This window comes from Protopterus annectens, chromosome 1.part0 (assembly GCF_019279795.1).
Source record: "Protopterus annectens isolate FY-2018-M chromosome 1.part0, PAN1.0, whole genome shotgun sequence".
NCBI lineage: Eukaryota > Metazoa > Chordata > Ceratodontiformes > Protopteridae > Protopterus > Protopterus annectens.
In genome coordinates, this window is record NC_056725.1 from 983,330,958 (window position 1) to 983,347,562 (window position 16,605).

Sequence of the window (16,605 nt, forward strand, 5' to 3'; positions counted from 1 at the left end):
CTCCGTCCCTTCCTAAACTCCTGTGCAAAACTCAGAAAGCTTTCACAGACATAGACCAGTACCTCAAAGAAAATCAACTCATACTAAACTTTGACAAGACAGAACTAATGATATTCTGCAATAATACGTCCTCAGAACCTACTACCGTACTTCACATCCTCTCCTCCAACAGCACGAAAATCGAACCAGTAGACAGCACAAAGCTACTAGGTGTTACAATAGAGAGCTCCCTAAAATATGACAAGCACATAGCCCATACCATCAAAAGGTACATATTAAACTTGGCTGTCTGTAGAGATCCAAAACATTTCTCACACCTTCCACTAGACAAGCCATAGTGAGAACAGACCTACTGTACACATTACTCTGTATGCCTCCCCCATCTTTAGTAAACTTAGAAAATCTGAACTGTCCAAACAAGAGATATGCAACCATAAAATAGCTTGCTTTGCTCCCAGACTCCATAATAGAGCAATCACAGCTACACTGGCTCAAGCTACCAAACCTGCTATCACTTAACCAACTTATAATTGCTTACAACATCAAACATCTACCTGAAGCCCGTCCAGCTCTAAAGAATCTAGTTCAACTTTATAATGCCACCTGTACCCCCTGCTCATCCAACAAACTACATCTAAAAGTCAATAAATCTTACAACTCACTTGGTGTATTGGAGGTAGACATTGAGCTACATGACTGCATGCATATGCCCTAGGACTGCAGGAAGGAGCAATAACAATTGTTAGATGCTAATGGCTTGTAAGTGTTAATAATTGCTCTGACTACAGCAACAAGCAATACGGAAGAGACTCTTCTCTCTGACATGTGTGTATCATGCAGACTGGACTTAACAAAAATGTGGAAGCACATTGAGAGTTATCAGGACAAACTTAATGACACTGATATTATTTTAATAATAGCACATTTTTCATCTTCTGCTTAAAAATCATTCTGCAATGCTAATCAGCTGTATTATATATTGAAACAAAGATGTTAAGAAATGCTCATAGGATCATAGGATCATAGAAAGTTACTAGGCTATTGGTCCTGAGGCCCTTACAAGCCTATTAATTTAGCCCATGTTCCTACAAGTCAGAACCTGATGGCAGAATCCCAGGGGTGTATTTTCTGTTCCTCATCCAGTTATCCAGGTTATGCTTAAAAAGGGTTACTGAAGTACTCTGCTTGGCATGAAGAGGGAGTCTATTCCACACAAGGGGGAGTCTCTGGGACACAAATCTGTCCCGCCAACAAGTCCTATAATGTCACAGACCAGGTTAAGGTCACGCATGTGGATTACTCGAGTGGAACTTGACTTGCAGATATGCAGCAGTCCCATCAAGGAGGAGTCTCAGATTGCTTTAAATGCCAGACAGAGTTCATCTCTGAGGAGTCTGTATGAGACTGAGTAGAGGGACAGGGCTTTAAGCCTATCTGCGTAGGGTAGATGTTTAAGGCCCTGGATTCTCCTGTTGAGGAACTTCTGTGGTCTCTCCAGCTGATGCATGTGCTTTGTGAGGTACATGCCAAAGGGGGCATTATACTCCATAATGGGCCTTATAAGGGAAAAATACAGTGATGCTATGACCTCCTTGCCCATGGATGAGATAAGGGAAGAATACAGGGATGTTATGACCCCCTTGTCCCTACATGAGATACCCTTACTAAACAGGTGGACCATGTAGAAAGCTTTCTGTACAATGGAGGCAATTTGGTGGCCAAAAGTCAGTTTGCTGTCAACCTGGATGCCCACATCCCTCATGACTGATTGCATGCTTAGGTCCTTGTTATTAATGTGATAATTTCTGGGAACATTACTCTCCCTAAAGGGATGATGATGATGATGATGATGATGATGATGCATTTTTGGCATTCATTTTGAGGCCATGTTCTGGTACCAGTCATTTGTTTGGGTGAGACCCTCTTGGAGGATGTCCACATCACCAGGGGAATTGATGACAGTGCCCAGCTTGCAATCATCTGCAAACTTAGTCAGCCATAGCCCACTGGTTTTGGCCTTTACCTCATAAAGGTATATCCCAAACAACAGAGGCCCCAAGACTGATCCCTGGGGTACACTGCTAGTTACGGGTCCACTGCTTGAGGTGGCTTCCTCTATTTTGACTAGGTGGGTTCTATCAGTGAACCGGTTTGCTACTCATCTGGTAACATATGGATTGATGCCTAGTTGAGAGATTTTACATATTATACCCGAGCGAGGAATAGTATCAAAGGCTTTGGCCTGGTCAAGGTAGCCAGTGTGCACCGTCTTCCCCTTGTCCATGGCTTTGGTGACTGTGTCAAAGAAGTCAACCAGATTTAACAGGCATAACCTCCCCTCAATGAAACCAAACTGTGTGGGATTGAGTGTTTGGAGGTTGCCAATGTCCTTGTTAATGAGGTCCATGATAATCCATTCCATGGCCTTGCAGATCAGGCTAGTTAGTCTGATAAATCTATAATTTCCTGGATTCATGGATGCTCCACATTTGTGCAAAGGGATGACAGCAGCTGTCCTCCACTCAGCTGGGATGAAGCCAGCACTCAGGGTTTGGTTCAATAGGGTGCCTAACTGTGCTGCAAGTTCCTGCCTGAGTTCATGTAGGATGCAGCCTTGGATGTTATCGGGTCCCATGTAGGCTGTATTTTTTGCCTTTGAGAGAGCAGTGATGACTTGCTCTCTAGAGATAAGGGGAGTGGGGAAGGTGCTGGGGATGTCCTGATTTACTGATGGAGTGAACAGAGGGGTGAAATTTTTGCTGAATCTGTCTGCCAGCAAGTTGGCTATATCTATGGCATTTGCTTATTGTTCATGACATTGCGTTTCAAATAGTTAAGTTGAAAGATGGTTGAAATGTTAACAGTGTTGACATTACATTAATGTGGTACAGGCTATTATTAGCCTAAATATGTTGTCAATATTACATTCATCTAGCCATGTTCAAGCAAATGAGAGAGGAACATTTTCTGATCTTTCTTCTGGTAGAGCTGAAATTTGATGGCCTTCTAAGCCAGGTCTGTATGTTACGTACTTTTTCTGAGTCCTGCTCTAAGCTCGTATTAATGGAAAAAGAGATAAGAAACACAACTAAGTGTGCATTTTTACTGCATTAAATTGAGGGTTCAAATCTAGAGAGTGTGCTGTTTGACAGAGTTAACACACATTCCCTGAGCATACAGGTTGTAACACAGAGTACAGAAGCCTCTTCATCTTGCATGTTCATTATTACTTGCTGATGCTTGCTATTATTGACAATTATATTTTTTCTTTTATTAGTTTCATCATTTGTGCATGTTTTGGCAAAGCACACTTTATAATGGCCGAGAATAAGAATCCACTGCTAAAGGTACAAGCCAAGACATTTCATTTGTAATGCCATCATTAGTGCATTTTAGAGTGGTAGAGATGTGCTTTGCTACTGAGCAGCAGTAAGTGAAGAAATTCTACATTTTATTTAAGTATCACTAAAGCACATGGTGTAAATGCGATAAGTTGAAAGGAATATGACTGATGAGGCAGGGTTTGAATCCAGCTTCCAGATGTTTTTATTTTTAACTGGATATACAAAAACTATACATGAATAAATGCTGTACATGAAATGCAAATGCCAAAGTATGCAATAAATGTTCCATATCCTACCTATAGTTAATGTGAGTTGAGGTTACAAAGGTGTTGCTGTTGTCTAGTCACCTATTGTCCTCAATAATAATGTTCTCAAGGGATGTTGCATCATATGACAGGTTGTACAGTATTATAACACAAAATGATTAACATGAGTACTGTGTATAGAAGTGTGACATGCTGTATAAACTCCCACAATCATACCTCATCACAATAGGAAGTAGTTATGCATGGCATACTTTGTGTCCTGAGTACTTATAATGTAGTCTGCCAAGCATGACTTCTTGTCATTGTCTGTATGTCACCTTTCACAGCCACTGACACTACACAACATGCCAATGATGTGTAGGCCACATGCTGCTTTTAATGATTGCAGCAGATGTGAAAATGCAGCTTGTGTCTTTTTAATGGTGATTTGTGGTTTTGAATATTTTATTTTGCCTTTGCAATTTGCAAGTTGCTTGGCATAGAGTAAATAGGGCACACAGCTGATGTAAAAAGGGAAAAAAATGATTTCCATAATATTCATTAGTGCAAACACTGCACAGTATTTGCAATGAGTAGGTGATGTGCACCTGATATGTGTATATATATATATATATATATATATATATATATATATATATATATATATATATAGATAGATATATATATATATACATACACCTCTCTGTGGCACAATCTGTAAATGCAGGGAGCTTGCACCCGTTGCTCTGGGTTTCAAATTGATATTGTGGGAAGGGTATGTGGGAATTATCACTCAAGATTTATGACTTAGTTTCAGTACAACTTCATATGTTTCTTTTTCTGTTCCCTGCCTTGTGTACTTGCTTGCTGCTGAAAGACACACAATCAAATTTACGTGCTAAGAAAGAAAGTGAACAGATTTATTTGGACAGCCTTCTGAAATGTAAACAAGCTTAACATGATGTATGGATGTTAGCACTTTGGACAGGACTAAGTGAAGAACATACACCTGCTGTATAACTCAGGCTGTGGCACAAGGTAAGTGCAGTGACTTTAGAGCCAGAACACAGGTGACCCTGGGTTCAAATCCAGTTAGCATGTATTTGTATAATGGGTGTCAGACTGCACTTTCTAGCAAAACTTTCATTAGGAGAGTAAAACTATATACAAATGGCTGTTATCAGTAGGTTGAGAACAAGAAATGTCTTAATAATGCTTTGAAAAATATAGTTTTCTAGGTAGCATATCTTATTAATGACTTAATTATGAAACCCAGTTGATTGTGTGTGTAATTGTTTAAGCATGACAGTTATGATAATTAATGAAAAATGCCCTTGCACATCTGTGATGGGCACAATAATTTAATTAAAAATCATCTTGACTCCTCATATCACCTGACTATCTGTTTAGGATGGTATGTGTTGTGAAGTATGTTTCATACCCCAACCATTATTACTCAGCACACGAAAGTCTATTCATTTGACATATATTTACAAACAGTAATATTGTGTGTTACAAGGGAAGGCAATTCCAAGGACTTCTTAAAGTCATATACATACAGACCTTTCTGAAGTATATCTGCATTCATACTGAATGCATTATACCTGAAATGACCATGGTTATAAAGGAATTCTCCCATAGGCCTGAGAAATAATAACCTGAGTTGAAATGAATGCATTCTTTATTCCATTGCTTTGATTTCCACCTTGTAAAACTAACTTTTTACAGAGCACAACTACCAACAAATTATGTCCCTAGTCATCCTATTTAACCCATTTAATCTTCCAAAGACCAAGGCTTACAATCCAAGGCATTAAGCATGCCAGCATCGACCACTGGAAAAAGTATGAATAGGTTGAGCATAACACATGGCAATTCTCACTGCCAAGTTTCACATCTTCATTGTTGTTTGTTGAAAACCATGCCTCATTATCTTGCAATGGATCTCTCTGCTTTCCATCATGCAAATGCAGTTGGTATGATTGTGCCTCTTTGCACACTGGCTGTTAAAAGTGAGGTTGAAATTTGGCACTAACTCAGACATAGAATTGTTGTTTGACTTCTGCAGACATGGCTAGTGTGAACGAGAGGGTGCTAAACTTACAGCACAGAGGTGGGGTGTTGAAGAGTCCAGAATTTTTGTGGCACTCCTCGTGAAGTGCTACAGAAATAGTCTGCTGCAGGTGGACTATACTGGGTCTCAGTATGAGACTGAGGCTTTTAACAGCTTACCCAAGGCTGTCTCCAGCACAACTGGTATCACATGCAGTGGGGAGAATTGTCATTGTCACTATAGTGACCTGAAAAGATGCAAGAAGGACCTCCTTAATGGATAGCAAGATGACTTTAGAATCACTAACAACCTTCAGTTGTGTAAGTATACAGACCCATCAGCATAAAATCATATGCAATCCCATAGACAGCCAAGAATGGTATTCATTATGCTTTCATGTCGCTTCATTTCTTTCTTTCGGCTTCTCAATTCTACAGCTGTTGAAGACATTGCAGGAAAAAGGGGACATTGCCACAAGAGGTTAAATCATCTCAGAGAGGCATGGGGAACTTATGCATTAGGTGTTACTGTAAGCCTAATAACTATTGTAATTATATGCAGTATGGCAACACTGAAATAAATAGCTGTATTTATGATATCATAATGCAACTGATTAATGGTACAACAGAGTAAGACTTTCACATCATAAGTGGATGTGACAAAGGTGTATAAACTAGATAATCATAAATGTGTAAGCAGTGAAATTCTATAAGCATGTGATATCTACTTAACTGCTTATTTATAGCTCCAAACTAAACATGGAAATTAAGCATAGTAGTCTCACGACTTAATTTGCAGTAACTCTCTCTGTAATACTCAGTGCAAGTGGCTTATTGTTTTCCCTGATACAAGGTGCCTCAAAACTGGCTCATCCCGCTGTCTTTGCCCTTCACTAAGCTCGTGCTCACTCCACTCCACTACCCTACCCCCATACACACCCACCTCCACTTTCCTTATACTTATACTCGACCATACCAAATCCCTCTACTCTCTCAATCAATTACATCCAAGACCACATATATTTCCTCCCATCACCCAACAACCACTCCCAACATCACACTCATAAACCACTCCCTCTCAAATCACCTTCACTCTTTCTAAATCCCCAGCATGTCTACTCTCCTCCCAGAGTGTTCCATACACATACATTCTATACCCATACACTGTGCTTTTAGCTTACTTTCTAGCTTATAATGCTACCACTCTCAGCTCTTTTAACCCTGCTACTCACATCCACATACTACCTTACCTCCTTTCACCATCTCAACATCTCTCACATATACATATCCACTAGCTCTAATTTTCCTCCACAATCATGCTTAAGTACCTACATCAGCATATCACCACAACTATTCAATTTTACATCCATCCATCTATTCACACTAAAATAATTTCCCATTCAAAAATCCACACTCATACTACACAAAGGCTCCAAGCTAACCATTAAAATAACACACATCTTCTTACTCAGGCCCTCACTACTTAATCTCAGTGGAGATATTCATCCAAATCCTGGCCCTGACCAAAGCTCCAAGCCCCCTTCCCGCAACCAAACACTTCCTTGGTAACCCCCTCTCCTTTCACTCTTGCCACCTCTGACCTATTAATCTTAAATATTAATCTTAGAAGCATTCTAAACAAAATTCCCAAATTTCAAGCAACACTCTCACTTTACCCCCCAGATTTAGCTATGCTTACTGAAACCTGATTAAAGAAACAGAATAAAAACAATGAATACTTGCCCCATGGATATAACATTTATAGATTAGATAGAATGTACAAACCTGGTGGCAGCTTAGTAATCATATATAAAAATAATGTTGCCCTACAACAACTAGATACCTTTGCACCTCTTACTACTGACTCTGAAATCTTAGTCTCTTGCCTTCAGTTCAACAAAAGCAACTCTGTTTATAAACATAGCCATTTACAGTCTCCTGGTAACAACAGCCTTACTATCAAAAACCTGCTTAGCTTGGCCTCCACTACCTACAATCAAGAAACATTAATCTTAGGCGACTTTAATCTTGACTGGTCCACATGCACCTCCACTAATCCAACAAATTTTATCAACCTCTTTGGTTTCTCCTAACTAATAACCACACCCGCTAGAACTGATAAGCATAATAATAAACATTCTATAGTAGACTGGATTTTTTCAAACCACCCTGACCTCTGTACACAAACCTCCCTGACTTGCTTAGTGATCACACTCCCACCTACCTAGTTGGGCAAAAAGCTAACGCAACCAAAACAACCATCTGTAAACAGATTTGTACCAAAAAAAAAATTTTTTCCTTAGAATCTTTTAATTCTCTCCTAAAACATCACAACCTGTCCCCCTTAAGGTACTTTCATTTTGATGAGGCCATTGAATACTTCAATAACTCTTTGTAAATATCCTAAACTCTCTATCCCCTATTAGAAAAATCCATTGCAAAACCATTCCAACTCAATGGCTAACTAAGGAAACAATTAACTTCATGAAACAGAGACAGAACATGCCTAAGCTACAAATCAACTAAAACCCTAGCATCCCTACACAACTATTATCAACTAAAAAATCTTGCCAAAAAAACAATTTGTACAGACAAAAAAATCTTACTACACTCTACTCCAGCAAAAACATAAAAATAACCCACAAAAATTCTAGCAAGCCATTAAACAACTCTTATCCCCTGGCAAAGCAACTACCCCCCCATCAATTCCAAATACCAACATAACGATAGAAGCCCAAATTAACTTACATTTCATAAACTCCATCCATTCAATAATAGAAACAACATCCCTCTAACCATTCCCACAACTCCAGTCCATCATTATCCTACCTTCTCATTTCAACCTGTCCAGACCAGTTACATCAAAAACTCCTTTTTCAACTAAAACCCACCATCCCTGCAGCTGCTCAACTCACAAATGAATTTCTTAAACTAGAAGCTGACTCCATCTCCTATCCAATCTCCTTGCTCATCAAACACTCCATTACTGAACAATATATACCAGTGCTCTGGAAAGTCTCCCACATTATTCCACTGCATAAGGCAGGGCCATCCACAGAACTACCCAATTATAGACCAATTACCATACTCTCACCTCTCAGCAAAATATTCGAAAAGTGTACACATTCTCAACGTCTAACTTATCTATTGCAAAACAATCTACTCTCCGTCTCTCAGCATGGCTTCAGACCAAAGCCCAGTACCACTTCTGCCCTATTAAGCTTCACAGATGCCATCAAATGCCACAAAAATAGTAACAACCTTGTCTCTTCCATATTCTTGGATATGTTTAAAGCTTTTGATACTGTTTCCCATCAGAAACTACTACAAGAATTGTCTTCCATCCATATTTTACTCTCAGCAATCACTTGGTTCCATGGTTATCTGTCCAACCAGCAACAGGCTGTCAAGTGGGCTGATGACATATCACCACTACTACCTGTTATGGTTGGTGTCCCTTAAGGCTCAATTTTGTGGCCCCTACCCTTCTCCAACTTTACAAATAAACTCAATTCTCAACCCCATACGCTACCATAGTGCTGTACGCAGATGATTCCACAGTCATCTGCACAGCTCCCTCACACCCAGAACTACAACTCAAAACCTAGCAAGCCTTCTCAGATATAGAACAGTATCTCAAGGAAAGCCAACTCATATTAAACCTCAATAAAACAAAGCTCATAATATTCTCACATAATAGATCCTTAGAACCCACTTCCCCTCATTATATCCTTTCCTCCAGTGGAACCAAAATCAAACCAATAGACAACATTAAGCTTCTAGCTCACAATAGATAGCTTGTTAAAATATGATAAACACATAGCCATTACCATTAAGAAGATACATATTAAACTTGGCTGTCTGTATAGGTCCAGAACATTCCTCACCCCTCCCACTAAACAGGCCCTAGCTAGAACACATCTTCTGTTCACATTACTGTACTCTTCTGCCATTTTCACTAATCTTAGAAAATCTGAACTCTCTAAACTAGAGACTTGCTACCACAAAATTGCTTGATTTGCTGCCAGCCTCCCTAACAGAACACATCACTGTACAGCCCTGAAACAGCTACACTGGTTCAAGCTACCACACCTTCAATCTCTTAGCCAACTTACAATTGCTCACAATAGCTTTCATCAACCTGATGCTTGTCCAGCTCTAAAAAAACTAGCTCAACTTTATAACACTTCCTGTTCACTTCGCTCATCCAATAAACTACTACTAAAACACCTCAAATCTAGCAACTCTTTTGTTGACTCCCTATTTACTAATCATATTGCAAAAATGTGGAACTGTATTCCATAAAACATACTCAACATCCCCACCAACACTAAATTTAAACTACTACTCAAAGAACACCTTTTCAATAACTGGCTATGCACCTGTATCACTCCAGGATAAATTTACCCCCCCCTATTTTTAATTCTCACTTTCATCTCTTAATCCACTTTACTTATCAGTGTCTTCCTCTAGTTAATAAGCAAGTCATACTTATTATTCACTGTTATGTTACTTGCCTATCTCTATTACCAAGTTGCTAATGTAATGTCTGCTGTCAGTTAATGTGTATATAACTTATAACTGATTTACTATACTTATGCTTTGCATTATTACTAAATGTCGAATTACTTTTCTACATCTATTGCAATTGTTGCTCGAATTATTGATTATGTAACTATCTCTGGAGATTCTCTCTCCGGGCATCTGCTGAAAATGGGCTACTAGCCCAGTCAGACTATCCCAGTAAACAAATGTGAAATAAATAAATAAATTAATCTGCCATGGATGTAATTCTCCTTCATTTTTGTCTCACCCAACCAAGTTTTCTCTAATTTGTTTTTATTTTTGAATATTTTACATGACTTAAAATGTTCTGTAGTCATACATTTCTGTTTACAAAAATGGGCATTCAGCACAGAGGGGTAGACCATCTCATCAGGTAGCTCTGCCCTGATAGCTGGTGCACTGGTATCCTCTGGGAGTAGTATTAGTGGAAGTGGTGATTTTGTCACTCAACAGCTGACATGGCTGATGGATGGTATCATGGAAAGGGGCCTCAATGCCTGAATTGGTTTTGTCAAAAAAGTGCTTCATTACATTGTGAAGACAATGCTACGTCAAGCACTGACACAGAAAACTGAGACAGGAGACAGTGATGACAGTTTTTAAGGTGAGGACTAGATTCTTACAGTTCTCAGGCTTGATGTGGGTGCACCTCTGATGACCCTTACCTATCCCCAATCATGGTGTCCCCCAACCTTTTTGTGTCCATCACCATCCTTGTCTGTCTTGTTTGTCATGTATGTCTGCACCTGCTTCCTCTCCTACTCTACCCACCTGACCCTAACTCCCTTACCTAACATTCCTCCTGCTTGCAAAGTAAAATACTACACACACACACACACACACACACACACACACACATATATATATATATATATATATATATATATATATATATATATATATATGCATATGGATCCCTATCACTTGATTGAGTTTTCAGAACCTCAAAATTCATATAGTCGAGCCATTATGATCGAGTTTTTGTAAACTCGAAATACAGACTAAAGGTAGAATAAAGGCAGTATGTTGCAACAGTTACTCTAACAGTTCTTTGACTACCAGATGTAACAAAATGCAACTTCCTCTGTGAAGTGTTGATATAAATCAAAGGTCTGCAGATTGCTTTTTGGCCGTAGCATCAAGGGTTTGATTCCAGATGTATGTTACATTATTTCTTACATTGATGTTATACTTCTATGATATGTTTCATGACATACATCTTTTAAAGAACAGAATTTGAATACTTTTGAAAGAAAGCCTTTACTACCACATCCACACCCCCAAAGAAGGATTATTAAACCACCCTTATTCTACTCATGTATTAATCCGGTTTTGCCTCTCCTACAACTTCTTGTTTCCCAGAGCCATCATATACGTATACAAAGCCTGACAGATGAATACAAAGGACATACCATAAAGATGTGCATTGTTGACCCATACATAACACTAACCTTTTATATGTATCTGTCCATGCCTCTGTAGCTAGACCCCTTCTTTATCACCGTTTTGTACTGTTTACTATTCATTAGGCTGATGGGTGTAAATGTCATCTTATGGCATTTTCATACTGTCATTACTTTGCTGAAGGTTAATACCTACATCTTCCATTGGCTCAACAGGTTATCACAGTCCCTTCAATGGTGTGATTTTGGCATGTGAGAAGAAGGATTTCCTTTGTTGCGCTAACGATCAAGTCAATAAACTCAGTTTTGCATCTTGACAGTGTTTTGAATCCAGCATTAGGTGAAACTCTAACTGCTTGTTTTTATAAGTCCCTTTCATGTGTGTGTGTGTTGCTTATGTATCTGTCTCCCCTGCTTCTAGTTTATCAGTTGTAGTCCTCAGCATTTGCTTGAGGTCTGCCAGCAAGCAAGTGTACTATATGATGCTTAATAGCATTTCAAGTGTTATTGCAAAATGTGGAGAGCTTTAGCTTTACACCACATTGCCATGGTTATCTTGCTAGATACAGCAAAAGAAACATGGGAGGGAACCCCCTCCCCCTTTAATTGCAATAGGATATTTTTCAGACCTGTAGCATAGTTAAGAACTATGATACTGGTAGTTAGAGAACATATGGAAATGGCACAACAGGGAATATTACAGAAATGCTTGTCTGAGAGAGTTCAAAGCATTAGAAAAGGTCTCTGTGTTAGTACTCACTGCTAGAGCTTAAAATGACAAGGCAATTTTGAAGTGATGAGAAATGGTCAGTCAAGTGAAGTGTAAGGCAAGTCAATAGGAAAAAGGACACCAGAGCAGTTGTACCATATGACCCTTCTTAAATCATGAAGAAAAACATCAAATTAAGTTCCTGTGGTTAAGTGTGTTTGCAGGGGAAGTTAAGGTTCCCGCAGTATGTCCACATGTCAAAATGAGGTAGATGTCATCAGTGTCTCAGTAAAAGAAAGAGAAAGAATGTGTACTCAGAAATGAGCACATATTTTCAGAGTTCCCTGATAAAACCAGTTTAATTCAGCACAATATAAAAACCTTGATGGGAAGAAAGAATACTTAAACTACACTGAATGTCAGAGTCCTAGTGCCAAGCTTAGAGATTGTGTAAAAATTCTTTAAGGCTGGGGTTGTAGAAGAATCTCTTTGTGAGTAGATGAGTCACATTGTATTGATCCACAAACCTAATGGGTATATAAAATTTTACGACATCTTTAGAAAGCAAAAGAGCATATTTACATTAAATTCATATACTATTCCCCAAGTGGATGATCTAAGTGAGAAAATAGGAAACACAAGGTTTCTGTTCACTTTAGACTTAATCAAAGGATGTTTTAAAAACCTACCAGGTTGAGATATTAAGGAAAAATGTATTTTACATACATGATGGGCTGTTATATTAGAGAACATCCCCAGTTAGTCTTTGTGGAGCACCTGGAACATTCCAGCGATGGATAAAGTTCCCAGAACCCACAAGAGATATGCAGTAGCTTACCTATATAACACTGTAAATTGGGAGAGCCATATGCCTAAAATTCAAGTTTTTTAAAACTCTCTGCATGCAAGTGAACTGACAACTAATTCAGATAAGCACAAGTTAGGTGTGGCAGAAGCCACTGTTGGTCTCTATAGTAGGCAAAGAGATTGTGAAAACAAAGGCTAAAAAAGTGAAAGCAGTGCAAAACTGATCCACACCAACCATTAAAAGAACCATTAAAAAGCAAGTGAAAACTTTTCAAGGCTTGCCTAGCTCTGGCTGGATGCTTGTTCCTGATTTTGCCAATATTTCTTCATCTTGACTAATATGATAAAACGCAAAGCTCCACTAAAGGCGAGACAGACAAATGCAATGGACAAAATCTTTAGTCAGATAAAGAATATGCAAGTTACAAAGTCCCTGACAATTCATAGTGCACATGGATGCCAAGAAATACTCTTCAGCTATTGATGATGTGTTGTTGCAATGGTTCCTCTTGTACTTATCAGAATTACTATTGCAAAGGTATGAGAGGATCCTATGAGAGAAACTGTAGGTTTAGACATTTGGTGTATGTGCTTGGCTGAGGGTTCAGTGGTGCGAAGCTACCATCTGTGGGATTATGACTGAATGCCTCTAAGTCAGAATCCCACCTAATGCAATAATACATCAGCACCATGGATCTCCAGTTAGCCGGGGATAGCATGGCACAAATTCAATGACGAGTGCCATTCATGTGGCAGAGCATGGACAGAAGGTGATCATGTCTCCCCAGCAGTGCACTACATCTTCATGGGGAACCGGTTGCTAAATTACTTATAGATGACTTGATTCTGTTCAGGAATTCACATACAGAAGGGCAGCAAAAATCTATGAATTACTGAAAGTCAGCCCTCGAGCCAAGCTTTTGTCAAAGAAAGAGGAAGAAGTCCACTCCCATCTTTGCCAGTTGAGAGGGGTGGGATTATCATAATAGTTAAGGTCTTTACCTCATAGATACATGGTGCAGGATTTGATTCTGACCTCTGGTTATTGGCTAGGCTTTTAATAGTCTGCAGACTGATAGCCTAGTAGTTTTCTATGACACTATGAACTCTTTAGATGAAAATCCAGGTAGATTTATCCCTAGCTGTATGCCAGGAGTATATATGTTTGTTTACTGATGTTTGTGAAACTGCAATGAGAGCTCTCTATTACTGTCAGATCTCTGTAAATACTGTTCACACCATGCAGTTATATCTGCAGTCAAAATAAATATCTCATCAGGTTTCTTCTCTACAGGCTTTTCATGGCTCAAATCGAAAGCAATATTTTTTTACACTCAAATGCAGTATTCCTTTGTAAGTAGGGTTCTGGCATAGTGGCTGGAAGAATGCATTTATTTTTCCATACACAAATACACACACACATACGCACACACGCACACACACACACACACACACACACACACACACACACACACACACACACACGGTAACATGATGGTAACTGTCTTAAAAGTAAAACTCAGAGCTGCTGACTTCTCAAATTTTTTAATATGGGCATATAATACACTTCCCCTGCCTGAGACCTACTGTCTGAAGGAATTATTTTCTCATTATTGAATTTGTTTCTTTAATTATTATTATATTATTGCATCTACAGAATCTCCCTATTATGCAGGTTGTTATATTCGCATGTCTTATTTAATATGACACAAGCAGAAAAACTAAGATCTAATTAAACACTGTGTAATGAAACAAATATTTTGTCACTTACCTAAGGGTTTTAGTCCTATTAGAAGTTAATAGACTGTGATACGGGTACATTAGCTGCTAATCTATTTCTTTGGTTGTACTTCTTAACATCAGCATAAAACCAGAAAATGCTTTGCAAGACTTCTTGGAATACTTACAGAGGATAAAGGAAACAGCAACATTTTGATTGACACACAAAATAACTCCACAATCCTAGTCTTAAGACCAGGTTCTAGAAAAATTCTCTTGGACTTTAACTAAATGATTTATCTTCATAAATGGCAAATGATTCTTAGAGAATGATTTAGAGCTGTTTATCTACTCATCTGTGCTGTTTTGTAGTAATTAGACCAATATATCTTTATTAGAGCTTATGCCACAAGGTTAAATATGTGCTGGTCAGGATACTGCAATTAAAAGAAATGTCTGCAGTACACCCACATCCATTGTTCTGAAGCATAGCTTAGTAATTATCTAAAATAAAACATCTTCAAAATTCAGTGCATAACATTTCAATTACATTTTCAAATACAGATATTTACTGTCTCTTAGCAAGTAGCAGACCTAACTTGGCATACAATTAATATTTTTTGGGAATTAATAGGGACTTAGCCTGTTAATATAGTTAAATGGACAAATGGCTCTTCAGTTAGGTAATATATTTCAGATTACACAATTAACCCGAAAAACACTGCAAACAGAAGTGACAGTTGCACATTTGCTGTTTGTTCTGCATTTAGACCAAAACATATTTCTAGCACTGTCATCAACGAACTGTTATTTTGAGGAACCTAAACAACTTACTCAATATGTTGATGTCTAACAGCCACCCATGGTGCTCTGTATCTAAATTAGATTTCAGAACAAAGAGGAAATTATGCAAGCACTTACACAGTACACATTTGTGATAAGACCACATTAACAAGTGTTAAATGCATGTCACTTTCATTTAATAATGGTCATGAAGTGAAAGTACAATATCAATTTGAGGATGCCTGTGAAAGAATTGAATGCAACAGATACATTTAATGTCTCTTGTTGCTTCATGCTGATTCAGGAATGCATAAACATTTATTTTTATACCAGTAAAACGTAAACAAAAAAATGCATATCGGTCAAAAGTTTGAACATACCAGCTGTAGTAATTAGCTTGATTGTGCAACTTATTTTAGAGAGTGTGGTCTAAGCACATTTCTTACTGTGGACATGTTTAGTAGTATATGGGGGGTGTTAAGCAAAACATACATAGACCAAGGACACACACACACACACACACACACACACACACACACACACACACACACACACACACACACACACACACACACACACACACACACACACACACACACACACACACACACACACACACACACACACAAAACAGGCCCAGGTCATACTAAACCTCTTGTTGTTTTCCACTCTTTGGTTTTAGGTAAGTACTAGGCTAGCTTCCCTTCGGGGCCATTTTAAATTGCCTGTTTAAAAGTGAAGGAGAAGCCACAATAAAATGTTTAAAATAATGAGCAATGTATAGTTAATAAGTAGTTGTATCTAAATATGCATTTTGTAAAGGGTTTAGAAATTTCATTCTGCGTGTCCATATAGCATGCCTTCCTTTTTAGGTTAATTATTTGTCAAACAGAAAAAAAAAATGTAATGAGGGCTATCAGTTATGTAGTACATGGAGTGCGCTGAAATAACTCATATATTTGAAAAAAGGCAAACCA